At 36.7% G+C, this 17,022-nt stretch overlaps 1 non-coding gene across 1 annotated transcript; it reads right to left on the reverse strand.

Moving 5' to 3' along the window:
- Nucleotides 1-251: 251 nt before the first annotated feature.
- On the reverse strand, nt 252-414 carry LOC118714640. The gene has a single exon (XR_004986643.1). It is a non-coding gene; the product is annotated as a U1 spliceosomal RNA (small nuclear RNA).
- Between the last annotated feature and the right edge of the window lie 16,608 nt (nt 415-17,022).

Consider the following 17,022-nt stretch of genomic DNA (forward strand, 5'->3'; position numbering starts at 1 on the left):
AGCATAAACCAAAAGAATCATTTGTTCCTGAAGGTGATGCACTTGGTTCCTTGTGGGTACACCTAGCCAGCAGCAGTTAGGGCCTAGGAAAAGCTCCTGATTCACTCAAGAATGACTTGTGATGGAAAACATTCAATCTTTTAAAGGGATAAACCCATCATTTTAAAGATAAAATTGAACACATTTTCTTATAGCTGGAGGTCCAAATTTCTCCTTAAGAGTTGGCTTTTTTTTCTTTTTCTTTTTTGTATTATAGGCAAATACAGTCCCCCACTACCACGAACAATGCAGTCAAGTTTCCCACATTTGGGGAAATTGCAAGGGTCAGTACATCCAGAGTGCAGTGGATAAGCCTCACCTTGGGGAAACCATTTTCGTGATTATGGTATCACCCCTGACAGTGCACCTAAGGATGAGGACAATGGGGGGTGAGGAGGGGGTGGAGGATGGGGTGGGAACCTGGTGGAAGGGGAAAGAAATGAGTAACCTTTGTAATAATATGAACAATAAAGATTGATTTTTAAAAAAAATATTTAAATCAAAAAAAAAAAAAAGAGAGAGAGAGAGTTGGCTTTCCGTGGTGCCTCAACTAGATAATATAATCTCTCTTGTAACACCTGTAACTTAAGTGCTAAAATGGTAGCACCTGTGTGGAAGTAATCTGTTTACCCTCACTCAGGGTCTGCTGGTCAGCACCTGCAGCTGATGCCCCTGTGAGGAGGTCAGGAACACAACAAAACACGGTGGAACCCTGATAAAAACGAAGAGAAAGAAAACAAAAGTAACTGTAAGTCAGTGAAGCCCCCTTGGGATTTCCAAGTTCAAGGGAATTCTTCCTCAGCTGAGGTTTCAATAATGGGACAACAGTTGACCACAGAATAGAGGCAAAATACCACAGTGCTAAAACCGTTATTAAAGGCAGAAACATTCAGACCTGAGTATCTTATGCCAGGTTTGATGAAGAGCGAACAATGGTGGAGGAATCTGATAGATAAAGGAGTATGGGACAAGTGTAATACACAGGGTGGGGGAAATGTAGCAAGTCCTGGTAGTGAAGAATCTTCTAGCATCTCTTTTTCTTCAGAGATTAAGATGCTCCTTTCCACTAGACCTAGAGAAGTTGCATCTCATATTAAATGTGTTGGGTTGTTTTGGGGGGTTTGGCGGAGGTAATAGAGGGGAAGTCAGAGTGACCATCCTCTTTCTGTTGTTTTCTCAAAGTCCTTCGGTTTATGGTATTCAATATGCCAAGATGTCATATTTTGGGGCTATTTGTCTGGATCACCATCAGTACATATGTATACGTGTACATCCATCATAGTCACCTATCCCTATTAGTCCATAGCTACTATTTCATTATCCCACTTCTAAAAGGTTACATTGACTTAACCAATCCCCTACAAGTGAACACAAAGGTTGGTTTCATTGTTTTGCTAATACCAACAGCCTGGTATCTTTGAATACTTGTGTAAATTCCTAGCGGTGGATTTTCTGTGCTGAATTTTATACGCATATTAAAATTTGATAGAGATTTCTATATTAGTATTGACAGGGATTGAAACAATTTACATTTCTATAATGAGTATACGAGAGTGCCTGTTTATCCACATTCTCCTCAGCACTGGGTTTAATCAAACTGTTTTACCACTCTCATGGATTAAAAAAAAAAAAATTATGCACTGTTTTGACATTCTTACCCCCCCCCCCATATGTCACTATGTTTCTTCAGCAAAGATTAAATAACTAGAATCAGTGGTCAAATGCTTCATACATAAATTGAAATGGTTTTAAAGCTTTCCTTTAAGAGAAAGAAAGTAAATTGCATTTGCCTATACCTAGGTCAGAAAATGCTCAAAGGACATTGAATGTGGAAACAGGTCTGGAAAATAAGCTTGTCTTTTCTCCCACAAAGGTACTATCACATACACTAGTCAAAATAAAATCGTCTTGCAGAGCATTGCATGTTTCGGCAGCAAAAATTAGCTCTGTGTCTTTCATTTTCTATTATACTTGGGAATAGCTTGCTGCGTGCAGAGTGTACATCTGAGACTCACAGATGTGGTCTAAATGACTCATATGCTAAGCCCTTTTAGCTGGCCATTGCTGGGTCAGTCGCCTGACATAGAAAAGCACAGAATGATGTATCCTCACAGAGTTGGAAATTGGATTGAGTTTACAATCTGGTTTTGCCTTTAAAGACACCACTTAATGCAGTGAAGCTCTACTTAGAGTATAAGGGATATTGTTTACCACTTTTTATTCAATGTCCTAACCCAAGGGGGGGGGGGGGGGGACCTACAAAAATGCTCTAACAAATAGTAGGCTTAATTAATCAAAATAATTTACTTTACCACATTATATTTTTACAACGAAAGAATGCTAACACCAAAAAAAGTCTGTACCTACATAACAAGAGAATAACAACAATAAAAGAAATGTAAAAATTCTTCATTGATGCAATTATTGCTCTGTGTGGGCATCTTATTTTCAAATTTTGTTCACATTTTTATGGTAGTTAATATGAAAATAATTACTCCTATAATATAGGCCACATAACTATTGATTATGTTATTTACCAATAGCTTGGTCATTCAGGTTTATTGCTCCATAATTTAACTGTAAGTCTGGTTTGGCACCAGGAGGAGGTGTGTGTGTAGCTTCCACCTGTTCTGCAACCATCTTGGACTTATCCCTCATTTTTTTTCCATTGGTTGCTTGTTTTCTTATTGTTGAGGTTTAAGAGTTCTTTATATATTGGAGATCACAGTTCTTTATCAGATGTGTCTTTTGTAAATATTTTCTCTCCGTCTGTAGCTTGTCTTCTATCAGCTTTTGCCTCACAGAGTGTGATGTTCTGTTATTAGGTGCATGCATGCTAAAAATTCTTATGTCTTCTTAGAGAATTAAATTCTTTATGTAATACCCCTCTTTATTCCTCATAACTTTCCTTATTTTTAATTCTGTTGTATGTGAAAGTGATATATTGTAGTTAATCCCACTTTGTCTTAAAGACTGTTACCATAATATATTTTTCTCCATCCACTTACCTTTATATATGTGTGTCTTTATATTTAAAGTAGGTTTCTTGTAGACAACATATAGCTGGGCCGTTTGTTTGTTTGTTTGTTTGTTTGTTTGTTTTATTCATTCTGATAATCTCTGTCTTTTAATTGGTGCATTTGGACCACTGACATTCAGAGTGATCATTGATATTGTTGGATTAATATCTACCATATTTGTTACTATCTTCTATTTGTTGCCCTTGTAACTTGTTCTATTTTTGTCTCCAATTCTTTCTCTCTTTTTTTGGCCTTCTGTTCTTGCATGTCATCTACCTTACCTTATGCATATAGAGCCTATAACATATTAACCCTCGTTATTTTAAATCCCCAGTCTGAAAATTCCAAAATCCCTGCTATTCCTGGTTCTGATACTTTCTCTTTCTCCTCCAATTGTATGTTTGTTTGTTTGCTTGTTTGTTTGTTTGTTTGTTTTGCCTTATAATTCTATTGATAGCCAGGCTTTGTGTACTGGATTAAAGCCTTTAGTAGGTATAAAGGCTATTGGTTATGTGGGGGTACGTTATGAGGGAAAACGAAGCATTCTAGAGTCTAAGATTAAGCCTCAGTGTTTTAGAGAGCCTAAATGTAAACTGAATGTAAACTTAACAGGTGTTTCTATTATTTTCTTTCTCTGGAAAAGAAGCCTAGAGTGGGCTGGAGTTGGGTATTTTTCTTTCTCCAGTTCTGTCCCTCTCTGATAAATTCCCAGCAGGTTCAATTGGTTAACTATTTCTCCTGGGAGGCCTTATTGAGAAAACCAAAGTGCTCTGGTGTATTTCACAGTGGATTATTGTTTCTTCCCTTCCCTTTGCAGGAAGCAGAGGAAATTTTTCTCAGATCTTTACTATGGGAATCTGGTCAAGCTCAAAGGTAAATCTCACTATATCTTGGCAGTTCCTCTCTGACTAGGCCCCTGAAGTTTTTAACTCTCAGACGTGTACAAACTGAGCCTCCAGCAATTCACCAATTACAGTTCAGCTTTTCCGACTCCACAACTGGTTGCTGAAGTGGTTTCTGCTCCTGAGACTCCCTCTGGAAAGCTGAGGTTTTCTGAATTCATCTGTCTGTCCCTCTCATCTTGGAAAGCAGCAATTTTCCCTGCATTCCCTCTTGTTCATGGGTTCTAGAAGAGTTGGTATTTCAGTCTGTTCAGCTTTTTACCTGTTGTTGGGATGGAATAACAACTTCCAAGCTTATTATATGCAGAACAAGACAAAACTAATATTCTAAAAACATCCATCTCTTCATTTAATTTTGCCCCTCCCCTCAAAAAACCTATTAGACTGAATTCTTAGAAGCTACAAAGTAGAGGCCCAACTCCTTGGGTGGGCATTTAAAGCCCTTCAAAATCTAAAATAAATCTGTCTTTCAAGTGTTATTTCTCATTTCTGCCTATAATAAGGTAAGGACTGCAGAGGACTTCCCAATATCCATTTTCCTCTCTTACATTGGTACATTTTGTGTGAAAACGTTGTCATCTTGTGGAATTGTTATTGGAGGAAGTGGAATTCTTGGGGTACCAGGAGGAAAAGAATTTCCTGAGGTCCCCTTTTGGGGGATGTCATTTTGTGGAAAGCTTTACTGATGACATAAAATTAAAGAGGTTCCCTTTCAAGGTCCCATCTCTGTCAGTCCCGCCGTGGACAATGTCTAATCCAGTCTTCAGCAAGCCACTATGAAGGCCACTGTAGGATTAAGAAGGATACTTTTTTTTTTTTACTTTATTAAGATGTAATAACATACAATAACTTGGGCATTTATAAGTATACAATTTGATAAACTATATATTCATCCATAAAACCACCAACACAATCACGTTAATTATTCCCAAAAATCTTAGTATCCTCTTGTAATCCTTCATCTCTACTCCTTCCCATGTATCCCTATCCTCAGGCAACCAATAATCTCTTTTTTATAGATTCATTGGCATTTTCCAAAATTTTATATAAACAGAATAATATAGAACACACTATTGTATGTTTTATATTTGGAATGATTTTTTTTATATTAATCCAATTGGTTGCAGGTATCAATAGTTCATTCCTTTTTATTGGCAAGTAGTATCCAATAGCATGGATTTGTTGATACATTCACCTGTTGATACATATTTAGATAATTTGCAGTTTGACTCTATTAAAATAAAGCTACTATGAACATTCTTGTACAAGTATTCTTGTACAAGTACAAGTATAAGCTTGCCTTTCTCTTGAGTTAAATACCTAGCAAAGGTTAATATAGTAAGTGTATGTTTAATATTTTTAAGAAACTGAGAAACTGATTTGCAAAATGGCAGTGTATTTGAGTTCTACTTCCTCTGCATATTTCTTAACACTTGATCAATCTTTTAAATTGATATAAGAAATGTATGAGGCTAGAAGTAAGAAGTTGCCTTTTGCAAGAGCGTAGATGGACCTGGAGATTGTTATGCTGAGTGAAATAAACCAGTCAGAGAAAGACAAATACCATATTATCTCACTGATGTGTGGAATCTAATGAACAAAATAAACTGACAAACAAAATAGAAGCAGAGGCATGGATACATGGAACAGACTGACAGCTGTCAGAGGGGAGGAGGAAGGAGAGACGGGATGAAAGAAGGTAAAGGGATTAGCCAAAGAACAGATATGTATAACTCATAGACACAGACAACAGTGCAGTGATGGCCAGAGGGAAGGGGAAGTGGAGGACAGGTGAAGGTGGGCAAAGATGGGGAAATGGAGACATCTATAATACTGTCAATAATGAAAATAACGTTTAAAAAAAGCAATTTGGTTGCTTCTGTAAAAGCTGCCCCACTCGCTTGCGTTGATCTGGTTTTTCTCTCTTATTCCTAAAACCAACCACGGATAGTTGCCTCCAGTCTACATCATTAGCTATTAATGACTTGGTTAAAGTTTCCAGTTGCTCAATCCACACAGCCCTCTAAAGATCCATTTTAAGCTCCTATTAAAGACTATGCAGGAAAAAGGTTTACTATTTATGGAACAACCTTGAAAATATTTTCTGGCATGCATCTTAAGAGACAAGAGTTGCATCAGGTCTGGTTCTGCAATTTCAATGCCTAAACCACTAACCAGTCTAGACTACAGCCCTTCAACTTGAAACTGGTCAGCATGCTTGAGTGAAGGCTAATCTAATCATCTAATGGGAAAACAGGAAAAAAGAATTTGAGAGAGTAGTTTGTTTCTTCCCTAAAGGACAAAACAATATTTAAGATAGTTACCAATAACATAGTTACCAGTGGGCAATGTATTAATTTGGATCATTTTACAATTGTTTCCTTCTGAAGATAAAAATATAAAGGTCAGAAAAAGTTTTTATTAGAAGAGAAATTCAAATTGGCACCATGCTGTGCACCCCCTAATAAGGTCTGTATTACAACCCCACCAAATATCTGAGTTAAATGTAGACAAAGAGATATAATATTGTCTGATTTTATGACTCTAGTTTACATTCCATTTTCCAAACTTATGAAAAATAATTGGCATATATTAAAGAAACAAGTAAAAGGAACATATACAATTTTACAGTGCTATTCACTCCTTTAATATAAGTTATTGCTGGTTTTTGGCATATAGAGTTCTGTCTGACATTTCACTGACCAAGAATCTGTTGTGCAGTCCTCTCTTTTTAGCTTTGTCTATGTAAACCAAAAAATAAAAATAAAAAAATAATGTAACTCCTAAAATATCTGTATTTTTAATTAAAATCTAGATATCAGAGCCGTTACCTTGTCATTATGGTATTATCATATGATCAGATAAGTAAACAAGCCAAATGCATCATTTAAAAAGAATATCCATAATAAAATTGAAATTTCATTCCTGGAGCATTTTAAAAAATAGTAATTCATGTCTACAATAGCACATTCAGTCCTACCTCCCAACAAATTCACTCTTCAGAAAGGGTAATAGTTCATTTCAGAGAAACACATTTAAACTATTTTTTTTGTTTTGTTTTGTTTATATTTAATGTCTTATATAATGTCTTCATTTTTTTGTTTTGTTTTGTTTTGTTTATACTTAATGTCTTATATAATGTCTTCATTTTTACTTCAGAAGTATTAAATATAAAAGATGGAAGCAAACTTAGAGTTGCCTAATTTAGCTGTTCAATCGTGAAAGCCATGATTTATAGTTCAAATAAGCAATTAAGAGCAATAGAAGCTAAAAAAATACTTTCAACCTTACAAAATCATATTTCTTTTTATAAAATCATGTTATTTGTTTGAAATAATTAAAATGAATATTAATCAGTTTTGAAAGGTAGTGTGTTTAATAAAGATGAAAACCAGACCCACGCCCTGTTCTTCATCTTTGCAAATGAGAGCTCTACATAATAAATATCTAATAATTAGGACTTTTTACAATGGGGTCCAAAAACCACTGATCTCATACTAACCCTTGTATTGTAGAAAACAATGTGTTCTAGAAAGGGCAGTGTGATGCACCTTTTCAATAAAAGTACCCTTTCTTATCTAGCAAATATCTTTGAAGTTAAAAAATGTTATGCAGACTTATTTGTTGTATGTACATCCACACATTTATAGTCTTACCCTGGAAGTTTTACAAGTATGTTTTATTCAGGGAAGAAGAGCAAGTTTGCTGTTTATAGTAACACTCTATAAATAGTTCATAAATATTTGTTGAAAGGATGACTCATTCAGAAACAAATCTAAGTGACAAGATGGGTATCTAAATTAACCTTCAAGTTATTTGTACCAGGATCAAACAGGGACATAAACTAGAGACGAGTTTGAATATACTTTGAAGGCCTAGTTTTGAGTAATGTAGAACGCCTTGAGAGAGTGAACAAACATTAGTAAGGTCAGCTTTGAAACAGAAGAGGGTGGAAGCATTTCTGTGACCCCGGAGACATGAGGCTTCTGGCAAAGCAGCTGGGGAAGTGGGCCTCTTGAGTGATCGAGCCTTGGCATACCATGATTCCCTAGATCTTCACATCTTCCGGATACCGCCCACCCTTTGCCCTGTCCGCTCCAGAAAAGAAAATGTACTCATATACTACTTGTGTTGTTCTCATGTCTATACATACACGAAAATAAATAATTCGCTGTTAAAAATTGTCCAAAATGCACCCTTAAGTTAAGCTTTAGCAACAAGTAAGAACTATGTATTTTTACCATACATAGGGGAGTAAGAAAGAACATTCATTTATGACAAGACTACTCACTTGGGCCCAGAATCAGTTCTTCATTTCTTGAGGGAACAATTTTCTCTGAGCCTAGAGAACATAAACTTGAAGCTTCCCAGGCTCTGCCTGTAGAATCACACTGCACCAGCTTTCCTTGCTTTCATAGTACCCATCAGAATTCAATTTCCAACACTACGTATGCTCAGATAGCTCCCTCGTGTTATTAAAATGCTTCATCTCATGTGTGCCCTCATAATTTCTATAAAGCAAAAAGTTGTTCTTTTCAGCCCCACTACACTCTTTAATGGGCCGGAGTCTCGCGTGCATTTGTTATTAGTAAACCAATGTAGATGTAAATATTTATGTACTCTATCTAAAACATGTTTGTAATATCACTTTGAACCTAGCCAGAGGGACTTTATTCCAAAAGATCACAAGATTTGAGGTAGGCTATGTTTTGTTTTTAACCAAACTGCACCTCTCTGAAGTTCAAATTCAATAACCTACACAGCAATTCTGGAACATTTGGTCTTTTTGGATATCTGAGAGATCAAAATTGAACGTAGGTAAACGATCCATTTAGAGCTAGGCCAATGGATTTCACATCACAAAGCAAGAAATGTTTATTGAAATGGCTTTAGATTTCATATTGCATCTAACCTTTAAGAAACTACCACTTGTTAACTTTAAAAAAAAAAAAAACAGATGTAATTCACATACAGTACAATTAAAACATCCAAAGTGTGCAATTCAGTGGTTTTCAGTACTTCCATAGATATGTGACACTACTTTCATGGTTAATTTTATAATATTTAAATCACCACAAAAAGAAATCTATTTTTCTCCTTCCTCATCCACTCTTAGCTGTAAGCAACCACTAATAGACTTTCTGTGTCAAAAGCTTTGCCTATGTGGACATTTCACATAAATAGAACCCCACAGTATGTGATCAGGCTTTTTAAAGTTAGTCCAATTTTTTAAAAACTTATTTATGTTCTATTATGTGTCAGTACTTCATTTTCTTTTGTGGTCAAACAACATTCCATTGTGTGGCTATGCCAAACTTTGTTTATCTATTTTACACATTGATGGACTTTTGGGTTGTTTCTAACTTTTGCCTGTTATGAATAATGCTGCTGCAAATAGTCATCTAGAGTGGACATGTGTTTTCGTTTCTCTTGGGTATATTACTAGAAGTGAAATTGTTGGATCACGTAGTTAACTCTATGTATAATTATTTGAAGATCTGCCAAAAACTGTTTTTTTCCAAAGTGGCTGCATCATTTCAGATACCCACAAGCAGTTTTTGAGGGTTCTAACTTCTCTACATCCTCATTGACACTATCCTTTTTATTATAGCTATCCTAATGGATATGAACTCGTATCTCTTTGTAATTTTGAATTAAATTTCTCTGATAATTAATGATGTCAAAAATTTTATGAGTGTTTATTGACCAATTCTATATCTTGGAGATATGTCTATTCAGATCCTTTGCTCATTTTTAATTTGTGTAAATTTTTTGTTGTTATAATTTTGTTATAAGAGTTCTTTATATGTTCTAGATAAAAGTCCCTTACCATATAGATGATTTGCAAAAATTTTCTCCCATTCTGTGGGTTGTCTCTACTTTCTTGATAGTGTCCTCCTGAGCAATTATTTTTTTTTAAATTTTAGTGAAGTTTGCTAAAACTGGTTTGGCTCAATGGATAGAGCATCGGCTTGGGGACTGAAAAGTCCCAGGTTTGATTCCGGTCAAGGGCATGTACCTTGGTTGTGGGCATATCTCCAGTAGGGGGTGTGCAAGAGGCAGCTGATCGATGACTCTCTCTCATCGATGTTTTCTAACTCTCTATCTCTCTCCCTTCCTCTCTGTACAAAAATCAATAAAATATATATATATTTTTAATTTAGTGAAGTTTATTTTTTGTGGGGGTTTTTCTTTGTGTGTGTGTATTGCTTGTGTCTTTGATGTCATATATAATAATCCATGACAAACTCAAAGACATGAAGACTTACCCCTACTTTTTTGTCTAAGAATATTATGCTTTTTCTTTTACATTTAGGTCTTTGATTTTTAATTAATTTTTTATAACATGAGGTAAGGATTTAATTTTATTCTTTTGGATGTGGCTAAGACTATATGTTGTCTCAGCACTATACATTGAAAAGACCATTCATTCTCTCACTGAATGATCTTGGCACTCTTGATGAGAATCAGTTGACCATAAAGACATGAGTTTATTTCCTCAATTCTATTCCATTGATCTGTATATCTATCTTATACCAGTGGCACACTGTATTACTATTGCTTTGCAATAAGTTTTGAACTCAGTGTGAGTCTTCCAACTTTGTTTTGCTTTTTCAAGATTGTTTTGGCTACTTTAGATTCTTTGCCATTCATTATGAATTTTAGAATCAGATTGTCAGTTTTAACAAAGAATCCAGCTGTGGTTCTTACAAGAATTGAGTTGAATTTGTAGATCCATTTAGGGAGTATTGACATCTTAACAATTTTAAATTTTCCATATCTGTCCTCTTTCCAAGCATTATTTTATTGAATTTGAAAGCAGATTTTCTTTTTTAGTCTAAATGTTTTATGAAAAGAACAAAAGAACAAAATTGAGAATATTAGTAACATTGGATCAGTAAGTTGGACAATGCAAAATGACAAATAAAATGAAAGGGCAAGGCAAGCGAATGAATATTTAGGAAGAAAAATGGGCTTTAGTGTCTCAGTTCTCACCCATAAAAAGGGCTTTCTCACTCAATACATTTCTTAATCTACATGTTAATGAGGAACAAGGGTTAATCCAACCTTTTTTTTTTTTTTTAACATTGGAAATATAAGGATGGAGTTACCCAGAGTTTAGGCTCATTGAGTGGGATAAAATATGAATTACAAGATCCTTTTTCAAAAAAGTGTATTAGAGGAAATTATGGTAAAAACTTGGGGGGCAGGGGGAAGATTCCAAAGGAATAAAGGAGAGATAAGAGAACAACTTGAGGAAGATGAAAAAATAAAAATGTATTATTTTTTTTCCCCTTTACCTAGAGGTCCACTGCATGAAGAGATTTGTGTAATAGGCCTCCCTTCCCTTGACTTCCAGCACCGGTTTTCCTCCGGCACCCAGGACCCAGGCCTTCACTCCGGCCAGAGTCTGCTAACTTCAGCTTCATTGCAGTCTCTGCCCAGAGTCTGCAGTCTTCATCTTTGCTGAGCTCGAGTGCCACCGCTGTAGATCTCTCCTTCCCCCCAACCCCCATTGTCCCTCTCATAGCAGGCATCCTGCCATCCTGCCCCCCCCTCCCGCCCCACCCCCAGCCACTCTCACCTGGGCGGCTGCCATCTTTGCCCTTCTAATTTGCATATTCCCTCCTGATTGGCTAGTGGGTGTATTGGAGTGATGGTCAATTTGAATGTTTCTTTTTTATTAATGTAGATAATTTGTAAATTCTAGACTAAATAAATGGTTCTTAAGAGCTAGCTTGATACTACACTAAAGCAAAGTGGAGCATAGAGACTAATCCACATAGAATTATTTCAAGAATATAGGAGCTCCTATGAAAACAGTTTACTGAATCATAATGTCTGAAATGTTTTTAACAGGAAAAAAAGCACTCTTCATTTCATAATCTCTTAGAGGCGAATCTCTTAATGCATACCATTTAGAAAAAATAAATACTGGATAAAATTCATACAAGTTATAATAAAGTAATATCAGACCCTTTAATACTTATAGGGGGAACTGTGGTGAAGGATAGGCAGGGGGATTGCAGCAAAGTATAAGGCCAGAGGAGGCAGTGGAGGAAACACACACCTCATGTGTTTGTTCAGGGCAGGCCCCATGCAAAATCCTCAAGTTCCACAACATGTCACTCAAGAAGTAAGTCAACAGCTTCTCTCTCTTTTAAGCTCTTAGATTGTGGTGTTTGAAAATAATAGAACCAATATGATAGATTCTCCCTTCCTCCAGTTGATGGACAGATGTAAACCCCACCTGCGACCAGACATTCCTGAGTACTGAACCACCAATCAGCACCTGCAAAATATCCTAAGCCCCCCATTCCTAAATCCCTAGGTCCCTAACCACCAATCAGTGTGCACTGAGTGCCCTTACCCCCATCCCTTATCCTCCCCTTAAAAGTAGACCCCCAGGTTTCTTCCAGCCTCTTTCTCTCTCGAAGCAGCTGGCTGGGGTACCCTTCTTTCCAATAAAGCCTTTATGCTAGCATCCCGGTCTCCAGTCCTTTATTTCATCTTTTACAAGATAAAGCTCAGTCATGGGGATACTGTATGGACGGACTCAGTATGTATCTGTGCATCTTTTCTCTGACCCAGAACACGTTCCTTGGCCTCTCATCATGAAACACATACAGCTAACCTTAATAGGAAGCAGAAAGTAAACAGAACTTAGGAAAGGGAAGATAGTTTGGCTCCTTATTGCCAATAATTTTGTATCCAGATTCTTCCTAGAGCCTAGCAGCAGGCGATGCATTTATCACTGGCTTTCAGGAGGGATACTTCTGGGAAAGGGGCACAATATATACTCTTCTCCTAGTGACAGCAATATGTGCGGGACTGCTGGCTGAGGTTCAGGAGATGTGTTCTAAAGCAATGTTTTCCAGCCTTTGTTGTTATTATTACCCTTTTTGGATATTTTTTCTATAACTCCTTCCCATGGAATGCACTGTGTTTGTTGATGTACTATGTGCATACCTGTGATTTATACACAAAAAGTTAATTTTTCTCTCCCCCCAAAACAGTTCTTGCTTCCATTGAGAACTGTTGTTTCAAAGATTTATCGTTGAATGTTATTGTTACACAATACAACTTTCATCCCCTTTCTCCTAATTTGTGCAACTAGAATAGGCCATTAAAATTTGTTTTCATCCTTAAGAAAAAAGACTCAACACCATATTTTTGAAACTGCTGTGGAGAAATCATTCAGATTAAGCAATTAAGGAGAATGAGTCAATTGAAGTGTTTCTGGCACGAAGTCAATTGCCAGTATGCTGTCACATTCTTCCCACTACTAAAACTTGAAAGGAAATGTCTCATGCCTTTAGGAATACTTACATATAATTAGTAAGTCATTTGTATTGCAAAAATTCCATACTTGCCATGTATCTCGCTTAGAATAAAGAGTTAGAATTTCACAGAATCATAAGAAACCAAAGAGACTAACTCAAGGCTGGGTTCATGTGACATTGGTGTTTTTAACTGTTTTCCAGAGTTATATTGATTGTTCTACACATTTTGAAAATAATATTAATAACATACTTTATACAACATTTCATATTGTATTTCCATGCACGCACACACACAACATACACAGAGAGAAATGTTTCCTCCTTTTTCGGCAAATCATTTTATTCTTCTTTGAAATAACAACCATTGCTTTCAGTACCATATATGTATGGACTATGCCCCTTATGAGGTAGAGGGACAAGTTGTTACCCCCAGTTTTGCTTTAAAATGGAAGAAGTAGGAAGCCAGCGACTTCTGTCCAACACTCCTTGCCCTATTCATTTATAGTGTGCCTTTCACCTGTTTCAAGGAGAAAGTACACAGCTTTACGCCTTCATGATGTATTTTCTCACCTTTTTCTGAAAATACTAGAAGTAAGCTGGGTCTGAAGCATCTATAAAATGTCCATATCTAAAACTTCAAAGAGAAGAAACCTGGAATGCAAACAAATGATTTCATCAGTTTGTCCAACTGCCACCTACTGATGGAATCAAAGCAGGTATTCAACTCTGTGTGAGAACAAGGGGTTCGGGCAAGCATGTGTGGAACTTCAGCCCCGCTACTTACTGGCTGTGGGAACTTGGAGCAGTTTGCTTAGTTTTCCCTGCCTTGATGCTAATTCTATACAACTGAGTTAATGTTAACAACATCCTCAAACAGTGTCTTTGAGAATTGCAGGGAAGAAGTGGCCCAGAAAATGTCTAGCACATTGCAAGCATTTGGAAAGGAGTTGCCATTTATAACAGGACTATTATCCTATTTCTCCTGGGTAGTCTTTCCCCCCTCTCCCCCCAACCGCACCAAGCACAGAGCCTTGTACATTAATACAATACTAAATAGTAAATACATGTGTTAATGAATTACTGAATATAATTATGATAAAATGATGTATAGTTCCTTAGAATAGGTATACCTACATTAAGCATTTCCTTCCCTCTCACTAATGTTCTTTACTGACTGGTCTATAAGGCGCTGAAAATCTCAAAGTTTAATAGTGACTATCAAAAATGAAAGTGTCCCTTGCTGAGTTGGCTCAGTGGATAGAGCATCAGCCTGTGGACTGAAGGGTCCCAGGTTCGATTCCAGTCAAGGACACATGCCTGGGTTGCAGGCTTGATCCCCAATAGGTGTGCAGGAGGCAGCCAATCAAAGATTCTCTTGCATCATTGATGTTTCGATCTCTCTTTCCCTTCCTCTCTGAGATCAATAAAAATATGTCTTAAAAAATGAAAATGATCCTGAGCTTAGATGTCAATTCATGTGATCAACTACTTAAAATTAAATTTTGGGGATGGGTCTGGAGAAAATTAGCAAATAACATAGATTTCTGTTATGACATGCTACAATTTTAAATTTTATAAATCTCATAATATAGGAAACTGATAAATTAATTGGTTAGTTTGAAATCTTGCTGAAAATAGACTTACAGGATCTAAAATGATGCTTCTCAAACAGTAGTGGATAGATGCATTACTAGGGGGCCTTTATCTGGATCCTAGAAGGAGCTAAAAGGTAGATCCTGATTTAGTATGTCTGGCATGGGGCCTGAAACTCCTCAGGCCTTTATGCAATACTGATGCTGTTGTCTGCAAACCACTGTTTGAAAAATGAAAACCTATGATATTGAGATATTCCCTATTACTTGAGATGAGAGATAAATAAAATGGTTTTGAGCCACTAAAAAGAGATAAGGGATAATAAAAAGAATGCAATTGCATCATTCATTTGCTCCTTAGGGCAAATTTTTAGCTCTTTGCATATCTATCATTAACTGTAAAAATAAAAAAGGACGCTATACAAATGAAGATTATAAAAGATAAGTAGAGACAAGTGACAACTAACTGTGCCTGCAGACTTTTTATAGCTTTCAATAACAAGCCTAGCAAAAAACCAAAAAGGTGTACTTGAAAAAGATTACTCAAATGTCAGTTTTCAACAAAAAAGCAGGAAGAAAGAGGGATGAGTGGAATATTTAAAAACATGGCTAAGACTATAAGGCGAATGAAAAAGTGGGAAAGTATTTGCAATGTATATGATGGGAATAGGTTAGTTTATTTAATATACAAAGAGGTCTTAGATATAGCAAGTTCTTTAAAAAGTGCAATTTTCGAATGGGTGAATAAATGTAATATATTTTCAAAATATAACCATGCTAGTAACCAAGGGATTACAAATTTAAAACACAGTACTATTGACCTACTGTTAAATTGTGAGACTAAAAATGTTCATTCCCAACGTTATCAAAGATACAGTGAAATGGATACTCTTACACCGTGTACTTTGATAATGTTTTAAAAACAATCAGTAATATACATCAAAGACTGTAAAATACTTGTATATTAGTTGTCCACTCATGAGTAGAAAGTATTTTCCATTCAAAAGTAGAAGCGTTCTCTTCTTACTTCTGCCTAGATAGAGACTAATGCCTAGCCTTAATATTTGATACATTCTTCTACATTCATGCTCTCTTTGATTTTATTGAAAACAAAATAATATCCCCAAAGACTAGTTCCTTGAACAGGGTCCTGGGATCAGGTGATTTGCATGCCCTGATTCATGTCCTCTCAGTCCAACTTCTTGCTCTGGCTATTGCTATAGCAGCCAGCTGCATGCAGATGTTAACTGACAACACTTTGCTTCCTTGCTACTCTGTATGTCTTCTTTTCCGAGCTGGAGCTGTAGGATGAATCCATTCTGTCTTTCTGACAAATGAGGAAATTAACATCTCATGCAAAATATCCTAGGTCAAGAGGTAACGAAAGTACAAAAGTTCCACCAAAATTTCTGCTCTATCCACTTCAAGTGTGAAATTCCCAATCTGCCAGCAGCAGGAACCAATGCCAAGCCTTGCACATAGCCATGCCCCTGATGGAACCCAGCAATGCACTTTATGGCAGGTTGCTTAAACTGGATCTTTACCCTGGATGAGGCAGCAATTTTATCTTGCCAGAACTGAAATCATTTCTGAATATGAGTCTACTTTTTCTATTATCGTGTTGCCCCTGGAGGGTGAGAGGTTAACATCGGTAGTGCACGGGCAGGCTAAATAGCCATTTCAGATGGTGACTAATGAAAAATTACATTTATTTAAGGAAAAGGGGATCAGAGACGGGGGTATCCAAAGGAAAGGGCTACACAGCACTGAGCCAAAGAGTACTGGGTCCATGATGGCAACAAATATACTTAGGAAACAAGAAAGGGCATAGAAGAAGCAATCAGAGAAGGGCATAGAGGGGCAGAGGTTAGGCTTCTTTGGCTCACTGAGAAGTCCAAGAAAAGGACACCTTGGAGACAGGTCCAGGGGGTTAGCCCTGGAAGGACTGTTGCTGTCCCTTGCTCCATGCCTGTGAGGGAATGGCACAGACGTGCCCGTTGGAGGGAGAGCGGGCACTGGGTCCTTTGTCCTGAGCATATTTATCTTTCTTGGCAGGTGGAAAACTTAGGGAATGTCTCCAGGATTGTCTCAATAGAATATTCAGCAGCTTTCCAGATGTGCTCTTTCAGGGTCATGGTCTCCACTGATTGGTCAGTGACAGAGCAAGCGGTCATAAGTCAATGTA

This window comes from Pipistrellus kuhlii, unplaced genomic scaffold (genome assembly GCF_014108245.1).
Source record: "Pipistrellus kuhlii isolate mPipKuh1 unplaced genomic scaffold, mPipKuh1.p scaffold_m20_p_10, whole genome shotgun sequence".
Classification (NCBI taxonomy): domain Eukaryota; kingdom Metazoa; phylum Chordata; class Mammalia; order Chiroptera; family Vespertilionidae; genus Pipistrellus; species Pipistrellus kuhlii.